Source organism: Muscardinus avellanarius (genome assembly GCF_963383645.1).
Source record: "Muscardinus avellanarius genome assembly, chromosome: 21".
Lineage (NCBI taxonomy): Eukaryota > Metazoa > Chordata > Mammalia > Rodentia > Gliridae > Muscardinus > Muscardinus avellanarius.
In genome coordinates, this window is record NC_137807.1 from 22,804,874 (window position 1) to 22,815,053 (window position 10,180).

The following is a 10,180-nucleotide window of genomic DNA, read 5'->3' on the forward strand; positions in this document are numbered from 1 at the left end:
GTGTGTGTGTATGTATGTTGGGGGTCGGGGGCGGCTACGGGGCTAGGGACACCCCTCTTCCAACTTTGCCAACAGTGGCAGCCACTGCGGGCCCGCGAGCTGCGTCCGGGGGGCCAGGGGGAGAAAATTGGGGGACTAGGAGAATTTATGCTGAATGCATTAAAACTCGCGATCGGCCTCTGCCCCTCCCGGGGGGGGCAAAGAAGGTGGGTGGGAGGAGAGACCTGCTTGCACCCCCTCCTCTCTCTCTCTCTCTAAAAGTGGGGGTGGACCCGGCAGGGGCCCCCCAGGTAAACACGGATCGGGCCACCTGGCCCGTTAAGAGCGCTGGCCTCGGCGCCCCCACCTGCCCGGCGCCCGGGGTGCGCCCGGGGTGGGGGCTGAGCACGGCGGGGGTCCCCGGCCGCAGCTTCCAGGGCCGCGGGGCGGTTGCAGGGCCCGCCAGCGAGCCCGCCAAGCCCGCCGCGGGAAAGGAGGCGCGCAGCGCGGCGGCGGCGGGACCCAGCGGACACAGTCTCCATCCCCAGCCAGCGCCTCCCCGGCTCTGCCAGGATCGCAGAGGAGCAGCCCCAGCACCCCAGGATCGCAGAGGAGCAGCCCCAGCACCCCAGGATCGCAGAGGAGCAGCCCCAGCGCCCCGAGGATAGTTCCCCTTTTTTGCAGTACTGGGGATGGAACCCAGGGGCATTCTACCTCCGAGCTACACCCCCAGCCCTGTATCTTTTATTTTTTAATTTTTAGGTGGTACTGGGGTTCCCTGGAAACCCTTCTACCTCCAGGCCACACTCCCAGACCTATTTTATATTTTTATTTGGAAACAGGGTCTCTTAAGCCAGCGAGGCTGGCTCCGAACCTTCGTGATCCTCCTGTCTCCGCCTCCCAAGCGCGGGGATGACAAGCGTGAGCCACCACGCCCGGCATAGTCTTTATTTGGAAACAAAGTCTCACTAAGTTTCAGAGGCCTCCCTAAGTAGCTGAGGGTCTTCCCGGCCCCCCGCCGACCCCCGCAGCCCCGCACCTGGGCGCCAGGGCTGCTCCCCGGCCTCCTAGGGTGCGCCCCATGTTATCCAGCCCAGGGGTCCCTGGCTGTCTGACTGGTGGCTTAAGCCCAGGGAGGAGTCGGGGCTCCTGGGCTGGGGTGCGCCTGGGTTTCGTTTCTTTTCTTTTTATCCAGGTGGCCTGTGACTTAGGTCTGTTTTCCACTCCCGTGTCCTGGGCACCCTTCCGGCTCTTTTGCATTCACTGGGGGGTGGGGTGGGGGGTTGTAGTTTCCAAATGCTAGGTGTGTCTTTGGCCTTGAAACTTTCTCAGGTTTCATCTCTCTCTGATCTGCATTTATTTATTTATTTATTTATTTATTTATTTATTTACTTATTTACTTACTTATTTAGAGGTACTGGGGATTGAACTCAGGGGATTCTACCCCGTAGCCACACCCCCAGCCCTGTGTGTGTGTGTGGGGGGGGGGGTATTGGGAACTGAACTCAGGGGCATTCTAACCTCCAAGCTACACCCACAGCCCCATTGTGTGTGTGTGTGTGTGTGTGTGTGTGTGTGTGTGTGTGTGTGTGTTACTGGGGATGGAACCCACAGGCATTCTACCTCTGAGCTACACCCCAAGCCCTATTTTTTTTTTATTCTTTTTATTCTTTTATTTTTTGTTTTGAAACAGAGTCTCATTAAGTTGTGGAGGGCCTCACTGAGTAGCTGAGGCTGGCTTCGAGCCTGCCATCCTCCTGTCTCAGCCTCCCAAGTACTGGGATTACAACTGTGCACCACTATGCCTGGTTCCTATTTTTCTTCTCTTTCTTTCTCTCTTTCTCTCTTTCTTTCTCTCTTTCTTTCTTTCTTTCTTTCTTTCTTTCTTTCTTTCTTTTCTGTACTGGGGATGTAACCCAGAGAGAGGCATTCTACCTCCGAGCTACACCCCATTTGTATTTTTCATTCTTTATTTTATTTTTTTGGTGGTACTGGGTGGAGTTCCCGGAAGCCCTTCTACCTCTGGGCTACACTCCCAGACCTATTTTACACTTTTTTTTTTTTTTAAATTTTGGAAACAGGTCGAAGCCAGTGCGGCTGGCTTCGAACCTGTGCAATCCTCCTGTCTCCACCTCCCAAGCGCGGGGATTACAAGCGTGCGTCACCACGACCGGCTATTTTTTTTTATTCTTTATTTTAAACAGGGTCTCACCAAGTTGCAGAGGGCCTCACTAAGTAGCTGAGGCTGTCCTTGAACCCGGATCTTCCTGTATCAGCCTCCCGAATGCTGGGATTACAAGCTCGTGCCACCACGCCCGGCTAGATGTGCAGGTTTTTAGAATCTAGGTTTGCGGGGGGCTAAAAGAGTGGGTTCCACAGCCTGTGGTACTCTGCGAGTCTATGACTGACCCAGGGTCAGTTTGGTGGTTCAAATACAGCTAATTTGGTTATAAGTATTGAACGCATTTGGATTGATTTCTGTCGGCAGAAACAAATTGGAGTTGTAAACGTAGTGACTCCCTGCCGGAGGCCACGGGGCTTTTCAGCAAGGTGTGATTTTGTGTCTTTGCAGTAGTTTGGGAAGAAATTTTCACTTCTGAAAGGTGATGGGTTTAGCAAAATTTTTATTTCTTAAAATTAATGAATTAATTAATTTTTCGGTGGTACTAGGGGTAGAACCCAGGGGCTTTCTACCTCCGGGCTACACTTCCAGACCTATTTTATATTTTATTTTGGAAACAGGGTCTCACTAAGTTGCTGAGAGCCTCACTAAGTAGCTGAGGCTGGCTTCGAACCTGTGCGATCCTCCTGTCTCAGCCTCCCAAGCACAGGGATTACAAGCGTGTGCCACCACGCCCAGCTGGCAAAGTTTTTAAATGAAACCTATGTAGTCTGTGTGTCCTACAGACTTATGCACTATACAAAGGAAGGAGGAGGAGGAGGAGGAGGAGGAGGAGGAGGAGGAGGAGGAGGAGGAGGAGGAGGAACCCACGGATGAGAAAGAGAGACTGGGAAAATGTTCTGGAAGGCTCTCAAACTGCCCTTTCCCTTTGAGAAACTGTCTTCTCTGCATGGATTTAGAGCTAGGAACTGTGGCCATTTTACTGAAGAATCCAGATCTTTGAATTGTTTGGTGAAAATATTGCCATTCAAACATTTTCAAGCCAGATGTGGGGGCGCACGCTTGTGACCCCAGCATTCGGGAGGCTGAGACCGGAGGTTCGCGGTTCGCAGCCAGCCTCAGCTACTTAGTGAGGCCTTCCGCAACTTAGTGAGACACTGTTTTAAAATAAAGAATAAAAAATAGGGCTGGGGGTGTAGCTCGGAGGTCGAATGCCCCTAGGTTCCATCCCCAGACCCGCAACAAACAAACAAACAAACAAACAAACAAACAAACAAACAAAAAACCTGCTAGGGTTATTCAGAAAACACAGTATTTCTCAATTGTAAGTTGTCGGGGGGGGGGGTGGTATCAGCCATAACAGGGAAAGGCTGGGAGTCTTTGTTTTCTGACAGGGTCTCAGGTGAGTCTGTGAGTAATTGCGGTGGGTCTTACACCAGGCAGCCCCTGCGCTTCTTATATGAGGTATTGGAAAGCTCACCTGCTTCCACAGCTTTAATTCCCTTTAGCAGTTGTTCTCCTCGTGCAGGGAGAGGCTCACGAGCGCCTTAGATTGGGCCTCTGTTGCAAATGTATTTAAAATCCCTACCAGCAGGTGCCCCGAAGGCTCCATGCCGCCATTCCAAATGGCCCCGCGTCGGCCGGCCCGGGAAGTCCTGAAGCCGGGAGCGGTGACAGATAAGTGATTTGGGGGTTTATTCTCTAATTCTATGTAGCGGGAACCTCCTAACTCTGGGTCCCTGTTTCTTAGATTGCAATAGCTTGATGGTCCAGTTATTTGCCTGGTCTGTATAGATCTAGGGTGCAAGGCGGCCATGTAAGAAATATCTAATGCTAGCAAGCCGCTCACAAACCAACTGGGAACTGGGATACTGAACTGGGAATCCAGTACAGTGCTCATGTTGAAATATTGAAAATACAGGCTCAGCCGGGCGTGGGGGCGCGCGCTTGTAACCCCAGCATTCGGGAGGCTGAGATAGGAGGATCGCGGTTCACGGGCAGCCTCGGCTACCCTCTGCAATGCAGTGAGACCCGGTTTCAAAATAAAGAGTAAATAATAGAAAAACGCACTTGGCAGGTTAGCTTTGATGAAAGAGCTCAGCTTTGTAACAGGTCACGGCCATCCTTTTTCCTTAAATCTTGACCCTTATTCTGCTTCCCCAGGGGTAATGAGGAAATGTCAAAAAGGTCCAGAATATGCGATTTGTCCCAATAAAAAATCGGTTCTTCCGCCCCACCCGCTGACTGCTGAACTGCAGACTAGGAAGCAGAAACTACTATGGTTTTTTTTTTCACCACATGAAACATTAAATTAGAACTGCCCGGGGCCATGATGCTGGGGCCAGGCCTGGTACATAGTAGGCTTTCTGGGGACGTTAGAGTATCTTCCTCCTTCTGTCATTTCTAAAAACTGCTTAGATGACATTTTAAGAAAGTTCTCAACAAAAAGTTTAGTAATCTCTCTCTCTCTCACACACACACACACAACGTGACCCATAGATGTACCCAGGCAAGTTGTAGGAGGTTTTATTTTTGTGGTACTAGGGATTGAACCTGGGGGCGTTCTACCTCTTAGGCACACCCCTAGCTCTATTTGAATTTTACTTCAAAACAGGGTCTCACTAGGTTGATGAGCGTCTCAGTATTTGCTGAGGCCATCCTCGAACTTGCTATCCTCCTGTTTCAGCCTCCCAAGTTTTGTACCACCATGCCCGACTTTTTTTATTTTTAATTTTTCTGCTGGGTGTGGTGGTGCAGGCTTGTAATCCCAGTACTTGGGAGGCTAAGACAGGAGGGTCACAGATACGCGGCCAGCTTCAGCTATTTAGTGAGGCCCTGTTTCAAAATGGGCTGGGAGTAGAGCTCAGAGGTAGAACACGCCTGGGCTCAGTCCCCAGTACCCCCCCCCCACACACACACACAAATTCTCACTTTATAATAGCCTCACTTAGTGGACTAAAACTATTTAAGCTTTTTTGAGAAAACTTTTTGGAAGGGCTAAATAAAAAAGGCCTTTTTCGCTCTGGGATTCCGCAGAAAGTCACCACAGGGAGGCTGCACTTCACAGGTTTCCCATCATAAAGAAAAATGTAGCAGCCAGGCGTGGTGGCGCACGCTTGTCATCCCCGCGCTTGGGAGGCTGAGACAGGAGGATTGCACGGGTTTGAAGCCAGCCTCAGCTACTGAGTGAAGCTCTCAGCAACTTAGTGAGACCCTGTTTCCAGATAAAATATAAAATAGGTCTGGAAGTATAGCCCAGAGGTAGAAAGCCTCTGGGTTCCACCCCAGTACCACCAAAAATAAAAAAGAAAAAGAAAAGCGCAACAATTACAGCCGATCTCGCAGCCTGTCTGCTCAGAGCGGAAAGTTCTGTCCACCCAGAGGGCTGAAGGGGAGGAGAAAGGGCTTGGAAGCCAAACAGGTTGGGTTGGATCTGACCTCCACCCCAAGTTCTTTGTCTTTAAGTTCATTGCCAAGTCTGTTTACATAAGTAGCAAAGTTTCTGCGGAATGTCTGTTGAGAAACTCTCAGCTACAAAAGGTAACAAATATTTACCTCTGAGCGCAGAGGAGTGCGAATACAGGCTTCTGGGGGGTAAAAACAAGTGTAGGGGGCCATCTCTTGGCTGGCTTTCCTGAATACCTAACTGCATCGCTCTGCTGCTCACTGACAGTCTCCAGGCCCTGAGAACATTTCTGCCATCCCCGAGTCATCAGACATGTATGGAATTGTTTGACGTCTTTGGGCCTTGGGCAAACTTTCTCTTTAGAAAGTGGCACGTGCTACTTTAAGGGTAATTCCACGCGGATGAGAATGCCTTCAGCCCTGCAGTTAGACTCCCGAGGAGGGCCGGGCGGGGTCCCGAGCGTGAGGCGGACCCGGGTTCGAGTCTCTGCACGTCCCTTCCCCGGCCTTCCTGGGGCGAGCAGCTTTGGGGTAAATTATTTCCTTCCATCTCCCCGAAGCAAAGCAAGCACCTCTCGGGGCTGGGCAAGGTTGAAGGGTAACACCTGGTGCCTACTAAGTGCTCAACACGCCAGGACTATTTCCGCGTGACTACCCCTTGCCGTCCATCTTGACGTGAGCTCATTTAGGCCTTCCCCAAGTCCCACCCGCTCCCTCCCCGACGTTCTTCCTAAATGCTCTTGGGCTATCATTACTCACCTGCCAGTAAGAAGGAGCCCAATTATGGCTGCAGTTACTCACCTGTAGATAATAAGGAACTGCATTATTTGGCAAGGCAAACAATTTGGACTGAGTGAGATCTGGATTTACCAAACTGGAAGGTTTGGCAGCCCTTTTCCTGACGTCGGGAGAGAATAAATTGAGCTCGTGTCCTTCACCAAAAAATCATGTAGGTTGTAGTAGTGTTCAGGGTCCTAGCCCCGCATGGTGGCGAACGCTTGTAATCCTAGTATTCGGGAGGCTGAGACCGGAGGATTGCGGTCGGCAGCCAGCCTCTGCTGCTTACTGAGGCTCTTCGCAACTCTGTAAAACCATGTTTCAAAAACAAAGAATAAACCGGGCGTGGTGGTGAGACAGGAGGATCGCGCGGGTTCGAAGCCAGCCTCGGCTACTGAGTGAGGCTCTCGGCAGCTTAGTGAGACCCTGTTTCCAAATAAAATAGAAAATAAGTCTGGGAGTATAGCCCGGAGGTAGAAAGCCTCTGGGTTCCACCCCTAGTACCAAAAAAGAAACAAAAGAAAAACAAAACAAAAACCCCCCAGGGCTGGGGGTGTAGCTCGAAGTTAGAATGCCCCTGGGTTCCACCCCCAGTTCTGTGCCACAAAAGCGTACAGGGCTCTTGTCTTTGGCTCCAAATCCATAATCTCACCCAGTCTAAGCCTCTTCCTCAGTTTCCCCTCAAGAGACACTTTTGAGCGCTCTCGGGTTGGAGGAAAGCTAACTTGCTCCTGAATCGCAGAGCTGACTCCATCTGTCCACTCCATCTTTTATGGTGTCCCCCCCAAATAAAGCAGAATCCCTCCATTTTCTAGACTGTTTCCATGCAACTTGTGTACACCTGAGTCTATATTATCAGAACCATAGACGATTCCATTCTCTTTTGGTACTAGGAATTGAACCGGGGGGCATTCTACCTTCAAGCTACACCCTTAACCTTTCATTTTTTTGTTCGGTCCTGGGGATTGAACCCAGGGCCACTCTACCTCTGAGCTATACACCCAGCCCTATTTTTTTTTTAAATTTGGAAACAGGGTTTCCAAATTACCAGGTTGCAGATGGCTCTGCTATGTTGCAGAGGCTGTCCTTGAGCCTGCCATCCTCCTATTTCAGCCTCCCAAGTGTTGAGATTACATGTATGTGCCGCCATGCCCAGTTCTTTGTATGTCTTTTTTTTTTTTTCCCTCAGTACTGGGGATGGTATCCAGTGGCATTCTAGCATTTTACCTCCAAGCTACACCCTGGTCCTATTTTTTAGTCTTTATATTTTTTGAAACGGGGTCTCTGAGTTGTGAAGGGCCTCGCTAAATAGCTGAAGCTGTCTGTGAACCGCGATCCTCGTCTCTGCCTCCCGAATGCTGGGATTATAAGCGTGCACCACCATGCCTGGCTTGTATGACTTTTTCTTTTTTCTTTTTTTTGTGGTACCGGGGATGGAACCCAGGGGCTTTCTACCTCTGGGCTACACTCCCAGACCTATTTTTATGTTTTATTAGAAACACAGGGTCTCACTGAGTAGCTGAGGCTGGCTTTGAACCTGTGCGATCCTCCTGTCTCAGCCCCCCAAGTGCAGGGATTACAAGCGTGTGCCACCACGCCCGGCTTTTGTATGTCTTTTTCTGTTGGTTTTTATCGGCAATCCTGAGCCCCAGAGGTCTGCAGGTTACCTTCAGCCACTGACAGGCTTTGAAAAGAAAGCTCATGAGCTTTCTTAGAAACAATTTGAATTAGACACCTGTGCTTAAAAACCCTTCATGTTGAGATTTCTAGCTTTTCTTGAAAAGTTAGAAAACTAGGCCCACAATCCTTTGTGGCAGCTGTCTGCTGGGAATGGGTGCAGCTGCCCATACTGGAGGGGGTCGTGTGCCCCTCGACGTGTACAAACCCCACCAGTTCCTTATCACCCAACCCCAGGTCCCAGGTCTTTGCCATTAATATCTACGATTAACACATTCAAAACGTGTTTTTTACTTTTTTTGTGTTGCTGGGGACCAAACCCTTGGCATTCCAAGCTCCATCCCCAGTCCTATTTTTCATTTATTTTGAAACAGGGTCTCACTGAGTTGCAGAGGGCCTCACTAAGTAGGTGAGGCTGGCCGCAAACCGTGATCCTCCTGTCTCAGCCTCCCGAATGCTGGGATTACAAGCGTGCGCCACCACGCCCGGCTTTTGTTCTTTATTTTGAAACAGGGTCTCACTGAGTTCTAAAGGACCTCACTAAGTAGCTGAGGCTGGCCGCAAACCCAGATCCCCTGGTCTCAGCCTCCCAAGGGCTGGGATTATAAGCGTGCGCCACCATGCCCGGCTTTGAACATGTTTTCACAGGTGTTATAATAAAAACAAAAGAGAATGTTTTTGTGCCCAAGCTGCTATCAGAACCTCAGAAGCGTTCAGTTGCTGGTGAAAACATGCTTTTTTTTCTTTTCTTTTTTTTTTTTAAAGCAACTTACTCTAAGTGGTGTGCTGAGAGCTTGTGCGTCTTACCCGGTCCTCTTAGCAGTGCTGGGTCAGGCGGATTAGTACGTCCATTTGAGAGGGCGATAGTTCTCCTGACTTACCTATTTCTAGCTGGCAGGGTCAGGGGAAGCCTTCTCCTTCCTCTTCTGCACCAAATGTCCAACAGGCGGGATGTTACAGGCATCTCTTGTGCCTGGCTGGGGATGGATGCGGGTCCCATTGCCAAGGATACAGCTCTGTGTGAGGGAATTTCCCCCACCTGGGTCTGTACAGGCAAGACGGTTGGTTTATGGGTTAGGTTAGCTTTTTTTTTTTTTTAAATAGACTTGGGAAACTGGGCGTGGTTGTGCACACCTGTAATCCCAGCACTTGGGAGGCTGAGAAAGGAGATCGCAAGTTTGAGGCCAGCCTCAGCAACTTAGTAAGACCCTGTTTCAAAATAAAAATAAAAATAGGGCTCTGGGTGTAGCTCAGAAGTAGAATGCCCCTGGGTTCAATCTCCAGTTCCACCAAAAAAAAAAAAAAAAGAGAGAAAAAGACCTGAGAAAACTATGTGCAGACTGCTTTATATCTCCACTAAGCGACTGGATCCAGGGCTCCAAATGTGTGATCCAAAGAAACATTGGAGCCCATCCTCAAAGGCTCAGTAGGAAAACGGCTCAGTGTACATTACTGCAGGAGGAAGGCTTCCCTCTCCGCGAGGCAGACGTAACATCTCTGCCTATCTTTGCTTAGGTTAGACTTGACTTCAAGTAAGTGGGCATATTTTGCAATACACACAGATACCTTTTGAAGCGATCGTTCTTGTGCAGTAAGCTAAGACACTTAACTCGGGACAAAAAAGTCCGTTCTCTGCGCGCTTCAAGCCCCCTCCTGTCCCCGTGAGGGCCTTTAATAGCTGACTATTAATAGTTCTGAATATTATAGTAGCTGAATATTAATAGTTCTTCACTGCCTGACAGAACCCAAGCTCGTACTATCTGCTGCAAGCAGCTGTATCCTGCAAACACCAGACAGCCGAGTGGTTTTGAAGGAACGCTCAGAATCCTTTCAGTCTTCCCACGACTGTGGGTTTGGACCATACAGTTTCCCAGTTATGAAAAGGGGCACATTTGCTTACTAAGGGCCTGCTCTCCAGGTTCTAGACCGGACCTTTTAAAATTTCTTCCCATTTGTGGCTAAGGCAAAGTAAACATAAACGGGTGGCCAAGAAACTCGTTCAGAGAAAGAGGTCCCTGGACAGTTTCTCCTTTGATTGCAAAGTAACCATCCCGGCTGTTTGTTTTAGAAATGGTAATGTGGCATTGTAACAAATTATACTTTAAAAATCATTTAGTGTGAAATTGCAGATTAATCCCAGAGGGACCCGGTATTGACGATCCCCGAGCCCCCCGGAGCATACAGATGGCAGAGCTGGGTTTTACAATAGGAACAATCGCT